Genomic DNA, 23,178 nt, shown 5'->3' on the forward strand with positions numbered 1-23,178 from the left:
AAGCTTCATGACCCTTAGCATGTTAGAAATGTAGACACAAATCCCCCCTTTATTCCTACCATGAGCTGATCTGGTATGTGGAAGGTCTTAAAACCATCTGTGTGCAGTTCGGTCAACAGCCATGTTTCCTGAAGGCAAAGAATATCGAAGTTCCTTATAAAATCAACCCATACCGGGTTGTTAACCTTTGATAGAAGCCCAGAAATATTCCAGGAAATTACTCTCACCATCCCTTGAGCTGATTTTGTTGGGAATTCTAGTGCTGTTCCCGCTCTGTCTGTCTTGAGCTCGTCCCTAGCTGTGTATCTACCACAGGGGAACCTACTAAAGTTACAGCCAAAGAGTCAACAATGGGTAATGCATCTCTCGACATAACACTAAGAACTTCATTCTCAGTTTCGGCTAGGGAGAGTAGTTCCGTTCTACTTGAATCCTTGCAGACATCATATTTTACATGTTTACAACATGTTGGGGACAAAGCCACAATTTCCCTCCCCCCACATGTGTCAATGTAATTATTCACAGGTGATCCTTCCAATGATACCAAAGAGTTTCCTGTCCCATAAATTATGAAACCAGTAAGTCCAGAAAGAATCCCTGGAATATTTTTAAAGATGACAGTGTGTAGAGACCTCCCTTAGGTATATATTTAGGGGACACACCAACAACCAAAGTATAACGTTTACAATTTTTTATTAAAATGGAAAAATAGAATTTAAAATTTCAGACAAAATAAGTAGTGAATTTTTCTGAAAATATACAGTCTGTACAATGCGCATTACCATTTTATGTTAAGAATATGCCTTAGAAACACAAGAATAACATGTCATAATTAAAAAACATTTCATAATTAAAAAGACATTACATGTAAACCTCAAAGTGAAACAAATACAACATAATATGAGAATATCAATAACGTGTTTTCTGCGCTTCCGAACGGATGTGTTCTGCCGCTTGGTCACGTTTTGCTTCCCCTCCTGTTCTCCAGTATATCGATATCTCCGGTAAGCGCAGAAAACACGTACAACAGTCACCCCCTGTAGAGACTGCAAATAGCGGGAAATCGTTTTCGAATTGAAAAGAAGATAACAGATACCCACAAAGTAGACACACATGGATACTGAATGGACAACTAAGCCACGAGGGAAAACATTTGCTTAAAAAATATGGAATAGATGCAGTTGCTCAACACATGAATAGCAGAGAAATGTAACCAATAATCCGTCAGAGAAAGATACCCCCACAACTGTGAGGCCAGTTACTAAAAGGAGACTGACTAACGCCTGGGTGCCACAGTTGTCTCAGACTTTAGAAGAATGAGATCTCTTACATGAAATTGAGGACCCCACTATAAACCGTCCTGAAGAAGGTGTGACCGTATCTGTGGTATCTACACCGAAACAATGTGACGCAAGGGAATAAAAGAGAATCCAATTAAGCCTAGAAGATACCAACTATACACAAATTTAATAACTGTGGTATCATGTTACAAATGCAGTAAGGCTATTGGATCCCACTAATTGGTCGAAATATCATTCGAGCAAGTATTGAATTTTGGGGTGTTCTGTCCTGTATAACTTGTGTTATTGATATTCTCATATTATGTTGTATTTGTTTCATTTTGAGGTTTACATGTAATGTCTTTTTAATTATGAAATGTTTTTTAATTATGAAATGTTATTCTTGTGTTTTTAAGGCATATTCTTAACATAAAATGGTAATGCGCATTGTACAGACTGTATATTTTCAGAAAAATTCACTACTTATTTTGTCTGAAATTTTAAATTCTATTTTTCTATTTTAATAAAAGATTGTAAACGTTATACTTTGGTTGTTGGTGTGTCCCCTAAATATATACTTAAGGGAGGTCTCTACACACTGTCATCTTTAAAAATATTCCAGGGATTATTTCTGGACTTACTGGTTACATAGCACCCTGTTCCCTGGAACTCGAGGGGTCTTCTCTCTTACTTTAACCATAAATTATGAAAGCCTGGTCAGCTATGGGGACTTGATTTCCAGCACTATCCTGGAGTCAATCGACTTCCTCTAGAGAGTGTAGAGGCCCATACCTATTTGTTACTTTCAAGTTGTAGCTCCAGTTGTTATTCGGTTGGGAGCTACTATAACAACCAGAGTTTCTCTGTAGCGCTTCCTTTCCGGTAAAAATACCCCTGGGGGAAAAACTTTTATACCCTCAGCAGTAGATTCATTTACACCTGATCGGGTTTACATTTCTTGAACTAATACAGGCGATCCTAATGATAAAACAACACAATCCCCTTTGTAGCTTTTTCTGTGGAGGCCCACCCACGGTACGCGTCTCACCATTTTAAATGCTGCAAACATCTCCCTTGTCAACCCAGTTTTAACACCTAAGTAGTGAATTGTTCTATTCCTCAAGGTGACCCAGGATTCATTATCGCCTCCATTGGACGATGAAATGTTCGTCAAAACAATGATGCAGCTGGTGAAAGATTTAAATTTGTGCCGTTGGGGATGCGTTGTTGGGCGTGAGCCACGTTGTGTCTTAACTTAGGGCCGTTATCAGGTGGAGGTAGAGGTAACCCGCCTTTCTTCATATCACTAGCCACCTTATCTCCCCCATTCTTCTGAATGCCCTTATGGGAGGCTGTAGTAGGGGCAGGTGGAATCGTTGGAATGAGATCTCGTAATGAGCTACCTCTCTCCCTATTAGTGGACTGCACTCTATGTGTGGTAGTACCAGTGCATGTTTTCTGTCTGCAATTGTCACCTAAACCTTCTATAAGGGACTTTAAGATTAATGCCATGTCTAACTCAATTTTATCTAATTTCAAAACCAGGGTACCAATGGACTCTTTGACCATGGTATTTACCTGGGTAAGCATATTTGTAATCCCTAGCACACTATTAAAGTTTTGACCTTTACTTTTATTTTTGATGTTTTTATTGGAGCAAGGTGCGCACTCTTTAGCTTTGATAGCAACAGGGGGATCCTTTCAAGTTTAACCCAGGTTTAGAGTTTCCGAAGACTAATGTAGACAGGACCGCATGTATCAGTGGAGTTAATTCAATAGGGGACTCTTTTTTCTTAGAATTGCACGTCGTTTTGGTGGGGGTAATATTGCGCCCTCAGGGTCGGTTAACGAAATTTCATTTCTTCCAAATTGGACACAACCATTAGAACCATTTGAAAGACCCAAGCTTGTTACTTGAGATTCAGACCCCCCATTGCGATGGTCATGAATGGGTGTCCTGGCATTCCTATTAATAGTCAGGGTTCGCGAATCTTTATTTAAGGCCTCCTCAACGTTGATGATTTGTTTCTCTAGAGCTCCCACTGCCCTGTCTAACATTTCATTAAAGAAGTGCTAGAATCAGGAACCTTTTTTGATTTTGGACCCGGGACAGAGGTAGGAAGTTTTCTTTTCCCCATATTGATTTCCACAGTTAACCCCCTCACTCCGTTTTAAAACAACTGTCAGTAAAAAGGTTTCCTAAACAAAGCGATTCTTAAGTTGGATTAATGCTCCTGAACCTTATAGAGCAAAAAGGCTACTCTAGCCCAACACTTCAGAGCATGATAGACATAGACAGTATGGTACTTTACAGTCCCAGTATGACCCTACTATAAGTTAAAAAGATAACAATCGCCACACTAATCAAGTCCAAAGTTTCATTAATTACCATAAATGTGCATGTTAAGATGACCTGCTGCAAAGCCAAGAGTCTCGGCCCAGCCCAGCCTCCTCTGGGCGATGATGGGCAAGGACGGGCCCACCCTTTGCCCGGGCGAGCCTGGGCGCGTCTCGCGCCGCGGGAGCCCCAGCCAGGCTTTATTGGCCAGCTGTTCTCCTGCCGCGAGAGGTGCGTGACGCGGCACCTCCTGCGCGAGCGCACTGGCCTCCTGGGAGCTGGAGTCCGGGGCAGTACGTGCTTGAACATTGCCGTCCGATGGATTATAGCTGAAGGCTGATGGCAGCAGGTAATGTGGCAGGGCTTGTGGCAAGAAACAAACAGATGGCAGGGCTTGCGGCAATAACAAACAAAAAGGGCGTCCCAATTGTTTTATTTTTTTAAATGGTCAGGTTTCTCCTTTGATCACTACTGTGGAGGTGAAACAGCATCAGTACTACAGTAATACTGTACCTGGAATTGCCGATAAAGTAGCTCAAGTTGTAATATTATTACAATATTCCAAGTTTATAAAATGTTCATGGAGAGTACCGGCACATCAACTCTCATGTTGTGTCTTTTTGCCACGCTCAGATTTCTCCAGGCTTTATTAGATGAAATCTGTACGGGGCCGCAATGCCTAATTTGTACACAAAAAAAAAGTGTCGGAGACCAAGGTATTTCATGGGAGGACACAGCACATCCTACCAGGAGCGTAACAAACGTCCCCGCAGGCCCCGCGTTGCGGGGGGGCCCACTCTCTTCAATAAATGAAGGGGGCCCAGCCCCCCTCAGCTCTTCGGTGAGAGCTGAGAGAGAGGCTTGCGCTAAAGCAAGCCTCTCTCCCTCCAAAGCAGGTGCAGGCTGTCTGCATCCTGCTCTGAGCCCCTTGCCCTCTCCCTCGCCCCCTCCCTCTGACTGAAGAGAAACAAAGTATCAACTTGCATTGTTTCTCTTCAGTCAGAGCTGCCAGGCCCAAAAAGAGGATGGGGTGGGGGCCCCAGAGAGGACGCAGCACAGAGCACTGCTCGGGACCCTGACAAGGACTGAGGTTGGGGGCCCAGAGAGAGGAGGCAGCACAGAGCACTGCTCAGGACCCTGACAAGGATGGGGGCTGGGGGCCCCAGAGAGAGGAGGCAGCACAGAGCACTGCTTGGGACCCTCACAAGGACGGGGGTGGGGGGCCCAGAAAGAGAGCAGGAGGCAGCACAGAGCACTGCTTGGGACCCTAACAAGGATGGGGGCTGGGGGCCCCAGAGAGAGAGGAGGCAGCACAGAGCACTGCTCGGGACCCTGACAAGGACGGGGGCTGGGGGCCCTAGAGAGAGAGCAGGAGGCAGCCCAGAGCACTGCTCGGGACCCTGACAAGGACGGGGGGGGGGGGCAGAGAAAGAGCAGGAGGCAGCACAGAGCACTGCTTGGGACCCTGACAAGGACGGGGGCTGGGGCCCCAGAGAGAGAGGAGGCAGCACAGAGCACTGCTCAGGACCCTGACAAGGACGGGGGCTGGGGACCCCAGAGAGAGAGGAGGCAGCACAGAGCACTGCCCAGGACCCTGACAAGGATGGGAGTGGGGGCCCCTAGAGAGAGAGGAGGCAGCACAGAGCACTGCTCGGGACCCTGACAAGGACGGGGGCTCGGGCCCCAGAGAGAGAGCAGGAGGCAGCACCGAGCACTGCTCGGGACCCTGACAAAGACGGGGGCTGAGGGCCCCAGAGAGAGAGGAGGCAGCACAGAGCACTGTCTAGGACCCTGACAAGGACGGGGGTGGGGCTGGGGGCCCCAGAGAGAGAGGAGGCAGCACAGAGCACTGCTCAGGACCCTGACAAGGACGGGGTGGGGGCCCCAGAGAGAGCAGGAGGCAGCACAGAGCACTGCTCGGGACCCTGACAAGGGTGGGAGAGGGGGTACCTAGAGAGAGAGGAGGAAGCACAGAGCACTGCTCGGAACCCTGACAAGGATGGGGGTGGGGGCCCCAGAGAGAGAGCAGGAGGCAGCACAGAGCACTGCTTGGGACCCTGGCAAGGGTGGGAGTTGGGGCCCCCATAGAGAGCCTTCTCCAGGGCAAAGCTCATATGAGAAGGGATGAGGCAGCAAAATGGTGCCCTCAGGTAAGCACTATTGTTAGAAGCACCATGTGGGCGTCCGCAGGGGGGGGCACGGGGGCCGAGAAGGGTGCAAGCCATAGGGGAGAAGGGTGCAAGGTAGAGAAGAGAAGGGTGCAAGGCAGAGAGGAGATAGGTGCAAGGCGGAGGGGAGAAGGGTGCAAGGCAGAGCGGAGAAGAGTGCAAGGCAGAGGGGAGAAGGGTGCAAGGCAGAGGGGAGAAGGGTGCAAGACAGAGGGGAGAAGGGTGCAAGGCAGAGGGGAGAAGGGTGCAAGTCAGAGGGGAGAAGGTTGCAAGGCATAGAGGAGAAGGGTGCAAGGCAGAGGGGAGAAGGGTGCAAGGTAGAGGGGAGAGGGGTGCAAGGTAGAGAGAAGGGTGCAAGGTAGAGGAGAAGGGTGCAAGGTAGAGAGGAGAAGCGTGCAAGGTAGAGAAGAGAAGGGTGCAAGGCAGAGCTGAGATGGGTGCAAGGCGGAGAGGAGATGGGTGCAAGGCGGAGGGGAGAAGGGTGTAAGGTAGAGAGGAGAACGGTGCAAGGCGTAGGGGAGAAGGGTGCAAGGTAGAGAGGAGAAGGGTGCAAGGCAGAGGGGAGAAGGGTGCAAGGCAGAGGGGAGAAGGGTGCAAGGCAGAGGGGAGAAGGGTGCAAGGCAGCGAGGAGAAGGGTGCAAGGCAGAGAGGAGAAGGGTGCAAGGCAGAGGGGAGAAGGGTGCAAGGCGGAGAGGAGAAGGGTGCAAGGCGGAGGGGGAGAAGGGTGCAAGGCGGAGGGGGAGAAGAGTGCAAGGGGGAGGGGGAGAAGAGTGCAAGGGGGAGGGGAGAAGAGTGCAAGGCAGAGGGGAGAAGGGTGCAAGGCAGAGGGGAGAATGGTGCAAGGTAGAAAAGGGTTGAAGGCGGAGGGGGAGAAAGGTGCAGGGGGAGGGGGAAGGGTACAAGGGAGAGGGAGGGAATGGTGCAAGGCAGAGGGTAGAAGAGTGCAAGGGGGATGGTGATGAAGTAAAAAATGTGCCCCCCCTGGAAACATTTCTGCGGACGCCAATGGCAACGCACACTACTTTGTGAGTGGAGTGAGAGAGAGTGGAGTGAGAGAGAGAGAGAGTGGAGTGAGAGAGAGAGAGTGGAGTGAGAGAGGGAGTGGAGTGGAGTGGAGTGAGAGTGGAGCAAGAGAGAGAGTGGAGCAAGAGAGAGAGGCGAGCAAGAGAGAGAGCGGAGCAAGAGAGAGAGTGGAGCAAGAGAGAGAGTGGAGCAAGAGAGAGGGTGGAGCAAGAGAGAGAGTGGAGAGAGAGAGAGTGGAGAGAGAGAGTGGAGAGAGAAAGTGGAGAGAGAAAGTGGATAGAGAGAGTGGATAGAGAGAGTGGAGAGAGTGGAGAGAGAGTGGAGAGAGAGTGGAGAGAGAGAGAGTGGAGAGAGAGAGAGAGTGGAGAGAGAGAGAGAGTGGAGAAAGAGAGAGTAGAGAGAGTAGAGACAGAGTAGAGAGAGTGGAGAGAGCCAGTGGAGAGAGATATTGGATAGAGAGACAGTGGAGAGGGAGAGTGGAGAGAGAGAGTGGAGAGAGAGAACGTGGAAAGAGAGTAGAGAGAGAGAGTGGAGAGAGAGAGTGGAGAAAGAGAGTGGAGCGAGAGAGTGGAGAGAGAGAGTGGAGAGAGAGAGTGGAGAGAGAGTGGAGAGAGAGAGTGGAGAGAGAGAGAGAGTGGAGAGAGAGAGTGGAGAGAGAGAGTAGAGAGAGTGGGAGAGAGAGAGAGTAGAGAGAGTGGAGAGAGAGAGAGAAGGGAGAGTAGAGAGAGAGAAGGAGGAGAGAGAGTCGAGAGAGAGTAGAGAGAGTGAGAGACAGTGGAGAGAGAGACAGTGGAGAGAGAGCCAGTAGAGAGAGAGAGAGAGAGAGAGTAGAGAGAGAGTGGAGAGAGAGTGGAGAGAGAGAGAGTGGAGAGAGGAGAGAGAGAGTAGAGAGAGTGGAGAGTGGGAGAGAGAGAGACTAGAGAGAGTGGAGAGAGAGAGAGAAGGGAGAGTAGAGAGAGAGAAGGAGGAGAGAGAGTCGAGAGAGTCGAGAGAGTGGAGAGAGAGTGGAGAGAGAGAGAGTGGAGAGAGAGAGAGTGGAGAGAGAGAGAGTAGAGAGAGTGGAGAGTGGGAGAGAGAGAGAGTAGAGAGAGTGGAGAGAGAGAGAGAAGGGAGAGTAGAGAGAGAGAAGGAGGAGGGAGAGTCGAGAGAGAGTAGAGAGAGTGAGAGACAGTGGAGAGAGAGACAGTGGAGAGAGAGCCAGTAGAGAGAGAGAGAGAGTAGAGAGAGAGTGGCGAGAGAGTGGAGAGAGTGGAGAGAGAGTGGAGAGAGAGAGAGAGTGGAGAGAGAGAGAGTGGAGAGAGAGAGAGTGGAGAGTGGGAGAGAGAGAGACTAGAGAGAGTGGAGAGAGAAAGAGAAGGGAGAGTAGAGAGAGAGAAGGAGGAGAGAGAGTGGAGAGAGAGTAGAGAGAGTGAGAGACAGTGGAGAGAGAGCCAGTGGAGAGAGAGCCAGTGGAGAGAGAGAGAGTAGAGAGAGAGTGGCGAGAGAGTGGAGAGAGAATAGAGGGAGAAAAGGGAGAGTGGAGAGAGAGAAGGGAGTGAGAGGCAGTGGAGAGAGAGACAGTGGAGAGAGAGTGGAGAGAAACTGGAGAGAGAGTAGAGAGAGAGTAGAGAGAGTGAGAGAGTGAGACAGTGGAGAGAGAGAGACAGTGGAGGGAGAGACAATGGAGATAGAGACAGTGGAGATAGAGTGGACAGAGTTGAGAGAGAGAATGGAGAGAGAGAGAGAGATAGAGTGGAGAGAGAGTAGAGACTGACTGACTCAGAGTCTGAATACTGACTGACGGAGAGACTGACTGGCTGAGAAACGGACAGAGAGAGAGAGAGACTGACTGACTGAGAGAGACTGACTGACTGACTGAGAGATAGAAACACTGACAGTGAGAGAGAGACCGAATGACAGACAGACTGACAGAGAGAGAGAAATTGACAGACTGACTGACTGACAGACTGACTGAGAGAGACTGAATGACAGAGAGAGAGTGACTGACTGAGAGAGAGAAACTGAATCATTGCGAGAGAGCGACTGTGATGGAATTGGGGTCACAGTGTGTATGAAGCTATGCAATGCCTCTTAAGATTCCTATTGTCTACTAATAAAAATGTATTATCAAAATGTGCTCTTTGTAGTTACATCTGCGTTTGAAATAATGCATTGTCGCTTTGTCTAATGTTTTAAAATGGAAACGAGAAGGAGCAGTGGATGCACTTTTGTCAAAACTGAACGATGAGTGGGCCTGATTTTGTATATCATGACAGGAGTCTGCATCAGGAAACCCATCTAAAATAGGGCAAACTTCCCCGGCCTACTGATGGCAGGGACCCTGTAATGAATGGACCACCACCTATGATAACCTGCCGGCAGACTAAGCCCAACCTTTAACTCCACCATCCAGTGTTACTCATAACCGCTGTATTGGTGACAGTGGCGTAACAATCGCCCCGCATCCCATGAAGTATGGCGGGTCGCTGGCCTGAGACCTCTAGACTGGCACGGAGGATGGGAGGGGGCCCCCTCATGTAATTTGCACGGGCGCCCCCTCAAGTTTTGTTATGCCACGGCATCCTACCAGAGCTGCCGAATGCTAGGGCCATAATGCTTTCTAATTGTCACACCCCCAACAAATGTGGCAAAGAATTATTCCATGTCACTAAAGCTTTGAAATTGGCCTGGGTGAGGTATTGTTATTTTAATTTTAATATGTGTAGAATTTTTAAACGCTCAGCTTTAAAAAAAAATGCAGACAGTGCCACCCTCTCGTTAAAAAATATGTGCTGGTGTTAAAACACAACAGCAAAAAACACCGGCACAAATCAAGCATTTAAACTACGAAAAGAAATCAAGATTGTGGTCTTCCTGCAATATTTGTCATCCTATTTTGGTGGAAACACAAGTTTCCATCTAAATGGGAATTGCAAAGCAGATGTATTTGAAGCGTCTGACTTTTAACAGTCGCCTTTTGGAAAGTAGCTGCAGATAATGATAATACAATGCAGGCCTGTTTATTCTGACCCCACAGTGGAAGAATAAATAAGTTTAATTTTATTTGGCCTAATGATCTGCCTTTGGTTCAGTAACACTGCACCATCTCCATGTCCTTAATAGTCACAGTTAATAGAGTCTAGGCAAGAAGACATTACAAATATTTACGGTGTTCAACTTCTTTAAGTCTGTTAGATAAATGGATGAAATGCTTCTCCCACGTTGTATTCCCTTTGTATAGGATACAGCTATTTATCTAGCAGTTATTTACAAATTGTATGGCAGCTGAATCAAGACTCGGTCCCCCAGCATACCACACGGTACCCCCCTCTCTAATTTGTGGATTCCGAGCCCCGATTCTGAGACTCTTTTCTTAAAATTGGTATGCGCAAAGCACAACAACGTGAGGGGGGGGGGGGTAGCTAATATCTTCGATTCTTTCCTGACGAAGGTGGCAAATGTAATATCTAAAGAGATTGCAATGACCGAACGCCATTTCTCTCTTGAAGGGAAGAGAGACGTGGACTTACTAGTGTGATCCCCCCGAACCTGGGGGCATATTATTAAACACGGCGTTAAAATTATCGCCGCTTTAGCGGCGTAAAATTGCAGCTAAAACGGCGATAATGAGCTTGATAATATGCAGTAGAGAATTCCCATAGAAGCTGATGTTCACACCAGAACATGGGCTTCTATGGGAATTTACAAGGGCATATTATCAAGCCCATTATCGCCGCTTTAGCAGCAGTTTTCTGCCGCTAAAGCGGGGATAATTTTAACCCTGTTTCTTGATAATATGCCCCTAGGCCACATCACCACAAATCGATTTGACAAACCAAGCACACCCACTTACAAATCCACAGGCATTTCCCTATCCCAGGGTGAAATGGGTGCAACCCCTCCAAGAGAACCTCCAGTCAAAGGAAAAGGGGAGGTCCGAATGCCAAGATTAACAAGTGCCTTCGCCTGTGGGTTCTGATGTTTTGACAAAAGAGACACCCCCGAGAGTAAAGATGATTTGTGTCATAGAATGGATTATTTTTTTCGATTGTTGATACAACCACTTATGCTAATGCTAGGAAAAATAGAAGAGAGCTTAGCCGCCCTAACCACCCGGAAAGCAGTACGTCCTCAACCACAAAGGTCTCTTTTTAGGTCACAGCTCATATCATCGGTTGAGACACAAGAGCAGTCAACACAGAATTTGGGACCCACCATTCCAACTGAGTCCACTGAGGTGGCAAGAATGAAAGGGAAGGATTTCAGGAGAAGGAAGCCACTCACTTTAGATCTCCCGCCCGCCGCATGCCCTTTTGTGATACACCTGGCAGATACCCCAGAAATGAGAGAGGCTCAATAGGAAACAACCGAGAAACTCATGACCAAATTCCGGCATTGGCTGACTAGATTTAGGATTAATTTATTTATTTTAGGAGTTTTATATAGCGCTAGCTGGACCTGAGGGTATCAGAGCGCTTTAGTAAATTATGTGCAAATAGGCAGTACAGAGTATGGTCAAACATGAGGATCAAACCAAGTAAAGGATGGACAGATGCGCAGTCACGCGGACGAACATGGAGGATGAAGTTCAAACAAGGCGTGCCCCCCCAAAGTTGCTTTGTTCACACAGGACGAATGTCCAGAAAGATTTTTATGGTCCAAGTTTGCCTCACTGGTCAAAATGTAAAGTTAGAAAGAGTGCAGGCTGGGGGCGTCTTTGGCTTCTATCGGTTTGTTCAAGAGCGGTCAAGGAAGAGGATTTTGAGCAGATTTTTGAATCTAGGAGGGGGGCCAGAGACTTTGCCAGGCATATCATTATGGCAAGGAGAGTGGAGTGGGTGGGTCAGTCCCTCAAAAGCCTTAGCGGGCGATTGCATAGTCCTTAATTTTAATGACAGAAGGAAGGTGGTGGACTTACTCGAAGTACCTTCCAAAGTACCCTCCCAAGGGTCATAGATTCATGCCCTCCCTTTAGGGTATTATTATAGACCCATCAGGTCAGTGCCCCATGAGACAATGAGGAATAATATCGTACCTTATCCCCCTATCTTCCCCCGTGTTACAGACTTAGCTAGATATGAAGTAAGGGATGACAATCGCTTTCACCCTCTGCAAAATTTAGAGTCCTGTGATTGACAAAATAAAGTCCACTTGTCTCCACCTACGGACACTCTCTTTAACAATATAGTTTAGGCAGGGGCTGAAAGTAAGGAGACAGTCAATCGTTTTTTAAAAAAAGTTACCTGGAACGTAGCTGGTTGAAAACAAAAAATGAGAAACTTAGACTGGAAAAGTTTTGTAGTAAAACATGATATCTTGTGTCTCAGGAAACCTGGGAAACCAGTCAGATATTTTTTAGATGGATATAGATCAGGGGTGAAGAGTGGAATTGCAAACACACTAAGGCTAAATGTTATGAAGTTTTTTAGTTCTTCTCCCCATGTCCACATTTTATTATGCGGCGGCTCAAGTGACTGGGATTGGTGGTTAATTAACTACTACAATAATAATTTTGGAGGAAATATGGCTTCAGTGGTAGGTCATTTGGAATGGGAAATCACTACAATTAGCAAAGCACACCTAAAGGTTATATTATATCCTGTGGCTGGGTGACCTCAACGCATATTGTTGTTAGAGTATGACAGTACCTGTGTGTGGAATAGCTGAGGTAGAGGGGGATGCAATTTCCCCTTTCACTCATAGTGAACATGGTCATTTGCTCAATAGGCTTTTAATAACTATGAATCTTGAAGTAATTAATAAGCCAGTTCCTGGCATGGGTTTACTCCTAACTTCTAAAGACAATTGGGAGCATGGAGTCTGGTTCTACCATGGATTTTATATTAGCTTCAGAACCCCTCTGTGGCAGAATAACTTAAGCAGAACCATCTATTTTCTCATTTAGTGACCATGTGCCCTTTCTTGCTTTATGGTATGGGCGGTGGATAATAGACCTACAGCAGACAAACGACCCAAGCCAATTTTAGCAAGGAAAAATGGGTACTTTTTAAAATGGGTAAAGATTAACAAAGAAAGAATCGTTCCATTGATAATCTCAAAAAAGCTGAGTGAGGTTTTGATATGTTTAGGTCCAGCTCACAAACTGGAAAGCTTAATGCTGGCCTTTTTAGATATATTAGCTGAGGTCAAAAGTAACTGTCATGATAGATGTTATACCGGACAAAAATAAACAGGAATGCCGTAAGATTTTGGCTGAAGGAGAACGCACAGCGGCCGAAATGATAGACTGTAGTATCGAAATAGCAACAACCTGTTTTCGGCAACTAGCCGGTGCAGCTGTTATAAAGCGCCAAGTGTAGGAAGGTGGATATCTGACTATATGGTTACCCCAACTTTCTGCCTAGTGTTTTGCTGGTTTTTGACTTAGTTGGCCTGGGATCCTGCTATTCAGGGCCCAGGCTATCTGCTCTCTCTATAAAATGGACTCCATGTACTTTAGGTACATACTTGATTGGGAATTGGGTCACCTTTGTGAGCCCCTGTATAGGTATCCAGGGCATAGGTGCATCCAAGGCCTACCAGGAGCTGCAGCATGTATTATGCCACCCCTGGCTGGCCATCCAAACTGACACCACAGGCTGATCACTCAGCTTGGGTAAGGTGATGTAATCACCCTTTACTTAGATATAGTACAGCTATATCTACTCTTATATATAGACACATATATACCTATAAGTCACTCCTATGGCAGGCCTTGACAATCCTGAAGGCAGAGTACTTGGTTTTATGTTAGAGGGTGCTCTAGCATGAACTGAGCCCTTCTGCAGCTTTCAGAGCCATCTCCTTATAGCTGTTCTATGATATAGCCATACCATATACTCTTAAGTGCATTATAATCCTTGCGGTTATTGCTAACTTTGGTTTGGCTTTATCAAAACATATCGTGTAAGGTGTCAAACACTTTGCAATACAACCCCCCCTCCCCCCGCCAGTCCTGGCGGCAGGGGTAGCATTCCACCCTTCTAGATGGAGAAGACATGTAGTTACTGCTTTACACAGTTAAAGTTAAACAGAGCCTCAGCATCACAAAATGGATGCTGCTGCCACAGACCGAGTCTGACCTCCTGCTGCTGGGGGAAACTCTGGCAAAGGAGGCCTGGACGATAGGTTTTCTGTCAAGGGAGGTTCTAGCACCTCCCCAGACAGCCTGTAGTGTATTGGGGCAGGGTGTGTTGAATGGAAAGATGCTTTTCCAGACACTGCCTGGGGCACACAAGGTGCTCTATGCATAGCCCGGTTCAAACCAGTTGCTGGGGCATTCCAGCCCGCTCTGGCACGAAACTGGACAAAGGGAAAGGGGTGTAACCACCCCCTTCTCAGATCCACCCATAGGAAGGACCTAGCAGGTAATCCAGCCCCTAAAATCAGTATAAAGATAGGAGCTGTGTCTAGAGATTTCAGATGAATCCTGGACGAAACTTTGATACAAATTCTTGGACCTTTGACGTTCTATATCGACTAGAAGAATGAAGACATCTCCCTTGTGGTCAAGGACTGACCACCCTGTGCAAACAGGCACCACCAGTAACTTGCTGGTCTGCTTTGTCGATGCATCTGCCGGATCCCGAAGACTCAGCGACACTGGAACTGGACTCTCAGACTTCTCTGACTCCGACCCACATCCACAGCAAAGCTGAGACCCGTGGCGGACACGAGAGACATGGGACCAGACACCCTGGACATCCTTCATTTTGTTAACAGTGCAACTACCGAGGCACCCTCGCAGTTGTGCATTGGGATTTCAGAAGTCCCAGACCCGAGCGCCATTTGCACCAAAGCTCAGCCCCCCACACTCCACGAGTACCGCGTGGGGCCTGCTCCTGCATTTCAGCTCGACGCGTCTTCCCGGTTGCTAGCCCGTTGGCTAGTTAGCCCCCTGAAGACTTCTTTGCAAATTTACACTGCTGGCCTGGTTGCTCCAGGCTTGCACCAGCTTCCCTCCAAAGGAAAAGCTCCCCAGACCTTGCTGGTCTGACTCGAAGCCAACCTTCACTTTCTGCGTGGATTGCGGTTACCAAGGCTTGTTGGGTCCAGCCGGATACCAACACCGCAGTCAACTAGATCCTTCATGGGACAGCTCAAATCCAGCTCCTGATCATCATCGACGCCTCCTGGTCCTCGTGGCTGCAGAGGCAAGCTTCACCTCTTCACCTGAATCAACTCGACATTGCCTGGTTCCTTCCTGGTCACTGGCTAGTGACCCAGACTCTGTCCCCTCTGCTTTCAGGTCCTTCTCATCTCCGATCCACCCTTGGATCCAATCGGATACTTGTCCTCTGGTCGCCTGCAGCAGTTCTTTGCAGATCTCCATAGAAAACATCGACGAAACCCGACACGAAAAGACACCTATGCAGCTGGCTTCCCTGGGTGAGGTAACTCAAGTACTCCTGTGCTCCCATGGGTGTTGACTCTCGAAGTGTCCTAGTTTAAAGGGGTTTTACGTAGTCCAGCCGGAAGTGTCCTTAATCAGTAACTTTGTAACTTCTTCGTTCTCAATTATAAGTCAATGGTAACTCGCAACTGTGTTTAGACACTGCACGCGTCTCCCGTGGGTCTCCTACTGCTTAACCTTTGGTTGTCTAGTGTAGCCCCAGCGATTCACTAGGCCCTAGGCCTATTCACTATTCCTGGTTCTTATACCACTTACTTAGGATATGGTTTGTGAGGCCCATAGGGCAGAACTGAATTTTTGCAACTTATAGTATGCTTAATGAGTAACTTGTGATGTATTTCGATCTCTGACCTCATAAAGAGTTCAGAGGGGTTGTGTTAGAAATAAATACATATATATTTGATATATACCTTGTGTGGTGTCCTTTCATTTGGTACTCAAGGTATTATATTTGGTAAAACAGCTTTCTTTACATGCTCTCTGAAGTTTTAGCCTAGGACTGCTGGTCCATGCTACCACTAGGATAGCTTGTCTATAAGGTTGACTTTACAACCACCATCAATAAGGGTAGTTTAGACTGGTGCAAGGTGCCCACTAGAATAGTGAACATCATATGCCAGGCGAACTTCTCACACCAAGGATGGTTTAGAGCAACCTCCTTTCGCCTAGAGGTGCAATAAAAAGTATTCGACATGGCTTACGATGGGGAAAGTCTATTTGTTAAACTCATAGACAAAGCTCTACTTGCCATAAAGAAGGATACAGACACAGACAAAGCTTTAGGCACCCTACTATATCATAAAGTGCCTTTTTGGGGTGCACGACGATGTAGATTTTCGGGCTATAGAGACACTTTGCAGTGCATCCAGTCTTAGCAATCCCTCCAGCTGCAATATCATCAGGGTTACCAACAGCAATCCTATTGGCAGCCAACCACAGCTGGTTTCTCCAGACAAGGCTCACCAGGAAATTAGCCTCACAATCATGCGACTCAGGTCGCAAACAGTGACCTTATCAGGGTATCAGTTTCTACTCTTCCCCCCCAGTCGGTGTGATCATTCGCCATTTTATCCATCAATGGCGCAATATTACAACGGACAAATGGGTCCTAGATCTCATATCTTATGGGCACACTTTGGAATTTATCAAGCGCCCACCAAACACTCTACTCCCCTTGTCTTCACTTACTGAAACAAGAAGCGAAAAATACGCTGCGGAAAGGTGCGATAGAAAGGGTTCCGGTAGTACAAAGAAGAGTAGGCTTCTATTCTTACTTCTTCCTGATACGCACAAAATCGGGACAATGGAGACCCATTTTAGAACTCAGATGTCTGAACAAATTCCTCAAAAACAAAACTTTCAGAATGGTTAGACTTTCCAACATCCTTCGACGTCTCAACAGCCAGGACTACATGACATCGCTGGATCTAGAGGATGCATATTTCCATGTTCCTATACATACCAAGCACATAAAATGTCTCTGTTTTACAGTGGCTGGTACCCACTATCAGTTCCGAGTCCTACCTTTCGGCCTCAAATCCACTCTGCGGATCTTCAACAAGTTTCTGGCCCAGTAGCAGCTGCATTAGGAATCAGGGTCACCATGTATTTCCATATTTAGACGATTGGCTCCTGAAAAAACCATTGGCTTCTCTAGCGGCTGCAGCTACAAAATATTGCATGGATTTATTCCCCAGATTAGGCCTGTCTATCAACCAACCAAAACCATCGGTTTTCCCAAGCCAGACAATGGTTTTCCTAGGGGCAAACTTGGATACCATTCGCAGCAAAGCTTTTCTCTCACAAGAAAGCCAGGAACTATTGCAAACCTTGGCTCTCAAGCTGTCAAAAAGAAAGTACACTTCTGTGAGGACATACAAATCACTGCTGGGCATGCTTTCCTCCGCTGTTGACCTAATTCAAACTACAAGATCCTTCGACAAGGTGATAACTATAACTCCACGCATGAGAGAGGCATTTGTATGCTGGACTTTGAAGTCACATCTCTCGAAGGGCCTTTCATTTCTGCCCTTGGACCAAAAATTCATAATCCACACCAATGCATCCATGGAAGCCTGGGGAGGTCACTTCCAAGACCTTCAGATTCAGGGAAAATGGTCCTCTTCAAAGCGGTAGATGCATATCAACAGTCAGAGTTGAAGACCATTTTTCTCTCTCTGCAAGCTTTCCTCCCTCGAATAGAAGGTTCATCGATGTTAGTTCGGATGGACACCACCACAATTGTATATCAACAACAAGGAGGGACAAAATCTCGGACTATTTCTCAGGACCCTCAACAGGTTTGGAGCTGGCTGGCACTTTACAGGATATCCTTAACAGCAGAACATGTTCCATGGCTTCGGAATACTCTTGCAGACACCCTCATGAATTATGAATTATCTCTGCTTTACATCGAAGGAATAGCTTAATTGTTCCTGGAGTGTTTTAAATTAACTATATTGTAAACATAACATTTTGGCTGTCTGTATACCTTTTGGGGATTACTGAAAATCAGCTTGTATTGACTGTGATATGTGATATCTTTATGTCAATCTTGAGTTTTTATGTATTGGAATAAAGCCCTTTTTGATACCACACTCTTGGGTCTGGTGGAACTTTAGGAATATATGGAGTATGCATGTATTCCCTATCTTTAGGGATTTGAGTATCTGAGTATATCTGCATTAGTGTGTATTTTGTGTATTCTTATATACCTGGGGATTTCACTTTTTTTCACCCTCAGCAGGACCAAAGACAACTGCCACGAGTGGGAGCTCAAACAAGACCAACTTGACAGGATCTTCTCTATTTGGGGGAAAACCAGCGCTGGATCTGTTTGCGCCTCACATCAACTCCAAATGCCGGTTCTTAGCAAGCATAATCTCTCTCCCAAACTCTCAGGGAATGCCCTTTCAATGCGTTGGTCAGGAACCTTACTCTTTTCCTCCCATTCCGCTGATACCCAAGTTCCTGACAAGGGTGAAATTGGAACACTGCTGGCTTCTTCAGATAGCACCCAGATGGCCCAGGCAGCACTGGTTCACAGAGCTTCTCCTCATCTCAGAAGCCCAGCCATCTGTATATTACTGACACCAACCCTGTTAACCAGAAACTAGGGTCAAATGTGTCATCCGGATCCAGCATCTCTTCGCTTGCATGCATGGCTTTCTAATTCTTTGAATTTAAGGATTTGGCAACTGCGCAAGAGTGTAAAGACATTATCACCAGATCTTGTGTTGAGAGCATAAACAAAACTTACAGATTAAAATGGAAACAATTCTGCATTTGGTGTCTCCCAAGTAAGGGGCATCTGTACCTTTCATCTCTTGAACAAATACTACCATACATACTGTCTTTGGTTAAAACTTGGAGGTATATTCTTCCATCAAAGTTCACCTCGCAGCTATTCCCCGATATAGACGCTCCTCAAAACGTCTATCTCTGCTCTACCAGAGTTGTACAACAATTCTTGAAAGGCTTATTTCATACTTATCCAACTGTTCAAGCCCCGCCCCCTGTGTGGCACTTGAACGTAGTCCTATCCCAGTTGATGAACCAACCTTTTGAGCCTATCCCTAGGCCAAATATTATCCTAACATCAACTAGAAGGGTTAGCTAAATACAAGCCTTCACCATAAAACAGCCTTTCCTTCGTTTTACAGATGAAATAGTTATCCTCAGGACGAATCTTAAATTCATCCCTAAGGTTCAATCACCGTTTCAATTAAACAAACCTGTCATTCTCAGGACTTTTTTCCCAGATCCTTCTACACCTGCGGAATGAGCACAGCTCACTCTAGACTCAAAAGATGCATTTAATTCTATCTGCAAAAGACTTAATCTGTCCACAAGAGAGATGAATTGTTTGCAACATATGGACAAGGTCGACAGGGCACTGAGTCTCTGACTCACAGCAGAAGATGGATGAGATTGTGAACCGTCTATCCAATTACTGAATCTCCTAACTAAGATTGTTGCTCCTGGGGACACGCAAAGAATAACATTGCACCCCATTGTTCCGGGCTGAGACTCCTCCGGCCTTCAAGAGGACTGTCAGCCAACACCCCCCCCTCCTCTACATGTCCTGAGGAAGACCCGTTGTGACCACCAACTGAGGCACCATAGGGTCCAAATGTCAACGCTTACGCTAGGTCCAGTTCTGCCAGGATTCTATACTACGGAAGATAAGAATCTCTAGATTGAAATCAGCTTCTGGCCTTCACTACACTTCTATATTCGAAAAAACTATGATTACACTATATATATTGGAAACCACTTGAGCACCGTGCCCAATTGTCACCCCTACGCCCTTTATATTCTGGTAAATAATTAATCTTCACAGTCTTCAATTGTATTATATATATCATTGAATGAAGTAATTCTGATATAAATAACATCACCAAACCCTCCATCTCAGTTCTTATTCGTTAAGTGCCAAGATAGCTCAGTGCTTATTCTTTAAGTGTTGATTATTTGTTCATATGATGCGTGTTCGAGAGCTTACTTTTCAGACTGCATTTTGAGCATCCCCAACTAACGTTTGTTCTACCTGACAGAACCGTTTCTTGTTTAATTGTAACTTACCCAGGTTCTGAGGGACACCGGGTTACCTCTTTATACTTAATCACAGAATAGGATTTAACAGGACTTGCAGACAGGGCAAGTGCTGCCAAAGGCTTGACCTAAAAAGGGGGACAAGACCAGTCCTCAAAATTACAGACCCATCTCCCTGTTATACAGCACAGCAAAAGTGATGCTGTACCTTCTGTTGAACAGGCTGAAGGATTGGGCCAGAGAGAGGAACATTTTGATAGCATCTCAATATGGTTTACAAAAAGGCAAAGGGACCATAGACCAATCCCTCAACTTGAGTTAGACCATAGCCAAATATACGATTACGAATCCCAAACAGATCTATATTGTTATTTATGGATCTGTCGGCTGTTTTTGATTGTGTTACCCTCTCCAAGCTATGGATTATTATGGAAGAGATGGGCATCGAGGCAGCTATAATCAATTTTATTTGTCAAATGTATGTCCAAGCTACTACCTGTGCCCATTATTGTAGGGTTGTGAAGTGCACAGGGTATTTCTTGATAAAACAGGGCATAAGACAGGGCTGTGTTATTGCCCCCTTTTTATTTTTCAATATATGCGAATGGGGTGCAGGCAGCCCTGACTAGATCTACAAAGATGTACCCTTTTTCAATGCAGTGCCCCTCCCTAGACTCATTTCTGCAGATGATGCAGTACTAATTGCAAGAACTGGGGTGTCACTACAAAAACTGATAGAGACCAGTTGTCGCCGACCCAACCCATCTACCCACTACTTAAGATTTATAACACAAAGGTTATTCCCTCTGTAACCTACGGAGCATAACTCTGGTGATTTGATGATCTGAGGCCACTAGCTTTGGCGCAGAATAAATTTGTACGAAATGTAATTGGTTTGCCATCTTGTACCCCTCTGAAGCCGGTCTTCTACGACCTAGGGTGTAGCAGACTGGTGGAGGTTGCCAAAATTCATCCCATTGCTTATTGGCGCAGATTAGGGTCTACTCCTGAGCTAGTGAATTATGCTGCCGCTTTAAAGGATATATGGGCGGCGGATACTTCATGCAAGATTAAGTGGTTGAAAAATATCAAAACAACGTTGATTGGTATGGGAGTTCAACACTTGTGGGATGACCCAGAGGGTCAACAATTCCCTTCAAAAAAAGAATTAAAAGGTCTATATTGGACCATGGTGGATAAGAATAGTTTACTTACCGCTGAGCCTATCTCCCTGACTGGTAAATTTTTAGAGTTTAAACCTTACCCTCAATATGAGCATTTTTGGGATATTATCACTAAGCCCAGGGACAGACGCCTATACTTCCAGTTTCGTGCAGGGTTGCTACCGGTAAATGCATTCACATGCAAATGGCAGACAGGAAATGACAGCAAGTGTGAAGTGTGTCTACAGGGTGAGGAGACGTATCCGCACATTTTGTTTATTTGCCCCGCATACCAGGTACGACGGAGAAAATGGCTACAGCCATTATGCAGAGATATGGATGCTAGGAGTAGCGCTATAGCCATGAGAATTTTATTAACCAGCACAGAAGTACCATTTTTAATAAATGTCTCTAGATTCTTAAGCTGGATGTGGCTAATTCGCTGAAAAAATTCTAAAAACTAAAAAGGGCAAGAAACACCAACGGCTGTACAGGAAGATAACAGAAAAAGGAGTGGTTAGGTTATTATCTTGCTGTTAGCAGCTTAACGCATCAATGGCGTTCTGTCCCAGGCATCAGGATCTTTCTTCTTCTTCTCTTTATAAATATAGTGATTTAAGATATGCGATTGTATGAATTTGTATATACATGTTATTTAATTATTCCGAAATAACTGTGCTCATTAAAGATTGTATTTCCCTAGATTTTGAATAGTTAGTAGAAGGAACTTCTACTGGAATTAAGTTTTTTGTTTTTATACACTTATGAACTTTAATATCTTTTTAATAGAAGAACGTCTATTTTTTAACATATTTTATGCTTTATTATACTGTCACCCCTAATTGGTTGGGTTAATGTAATATTTGACAATGTCTTTTATGATCTTTAGTGATCGCAATAAAGATTATATGATGATGATAGAGGCCTACTCAAAGTTTACAATCAGTCTGGACCTTCGTTTTAATGAAACATAATCCTTCGAATTAGTGACAGGAGCATGCCCCAACAGACAGCCTGAGTTCCTTATAGAGTCACCCAGACTGGCAGTGGTGGACACCTAAACTTACCTGGGGGTTTTGTTTGATATAAAACAACCATGGTCAAACATGATTGACATCAGAGCTCTAGTTATGGAAAAAAGTGTTAGGGTCAATTTTAGCTTTATTAAGAAGCTGGAGTATTAGCCTGTTGAGGTAATAAAAAAGGTGTATTCTATAAAAACTATCTTTACCGTGACATATTGAGTAGGGTGTGGGGGATGGCAGCAATTGACCATTTACAAAAAATAGAGGATGGTTTTTATAAAACATTACTAGTCCCTCACATAACTGTACAAATTAGGATTGCCATATTGAATTTAAGGCCCCATATCTTTCTGACATCGCGAGGTTAGCATCCATTTTGTTATGGTACTCGATTTAGAAGCTAGACACTGTTAACTTGACCAGAAATATTATTAGAGACTGTTTAGCCCTAGACAAAGTACATACAATCGCTTGGCGCTGCAGTATGTGAAATCTACGCTGGGAATTTTGGGTTTGGGAGATCTATATGTGAATACATCTAGCTGTATGATTGTGTCTAAAGCAAGAATCAAACAAATCTTTTGAGAGAAGGTTCGATATGAATCTCATTCCTTTGATGATGAGTTTTCCAAAGTATGTATTCACTAAACGATTTGCCAGTTTGTCTGTGATGAAAGGTCAGCCCAGTCAGATTTGCATTTATTTGTATTAGGTTTTTCGATCTACAAAGGAAAAATCTTATTCTCCCTCTTTTGCGTAAATTCAATTTTAAACAATGTCGCCCTGGTCATCATTTTATTAAACAATTGATTAATCCCTTTGTGCGTCATGCTACGGCCTTGTTTATCTGGTCTTCTCTGAATAGCAGTAGAGCCAAGAATGACAGAGTGAAGGTCAAAAATAAGGGGACTATTGATTATTTTGATGGCACAACGCACTTTACATTTTTATGATGACTGTTTTTTTAAATTTAGGATTTTAAATATGGATTTGAATTTTGTTTTTATCAGGTAACACATATATGTATATTTTTATTACTGTTGTTCTTATCTTGTGTACTGTATATGCACTGGAAACATTGTGAAATAAATAATTTTGACTGACCGACTGATGACTGGCAAAGAAAGAATCCTTTCCCTGCTTGCACTGCATTGTATCCTATGTGGTAACTTCCTATATAAGGTCTGCATTTGACCTTTCATGACTTCTTTTTAACATTTCTATCAAATATTATA

The 23,178-nt window shown here is 45.3% G+C and overlaps 1 protein-coding gene across 1 annotated transcript in view; it reads left to right on the forward strand.

The window, feature by feature from the left end:
- The window catches only part of DNAH6 (dynein axonemal heavy chain 6), a 2,460,712-nt gene that overhangs the window by 1,232,602 nt on the left and 1,204,932 nt on the right, over positions 1-23,178 (forward strand). The gene's annotated exons all lie outside the window — the stretch shown is intronic.

Source organism: Lissotriton vulgaris, chromosome 3_1, assembly GCF_964263255.1.
Source record: "Lissotriton vulgaris chromosome 3_1, aLisVul1.2, whole genome shotgun sequence".
Classification (NCBI taxonomy): domain Eukaryota; kingdom Metazoa; phylum Chordata; class Amphibia; order Caudata; family Salamandridae; genus Lissotriton; species Lissotriton vulgaris.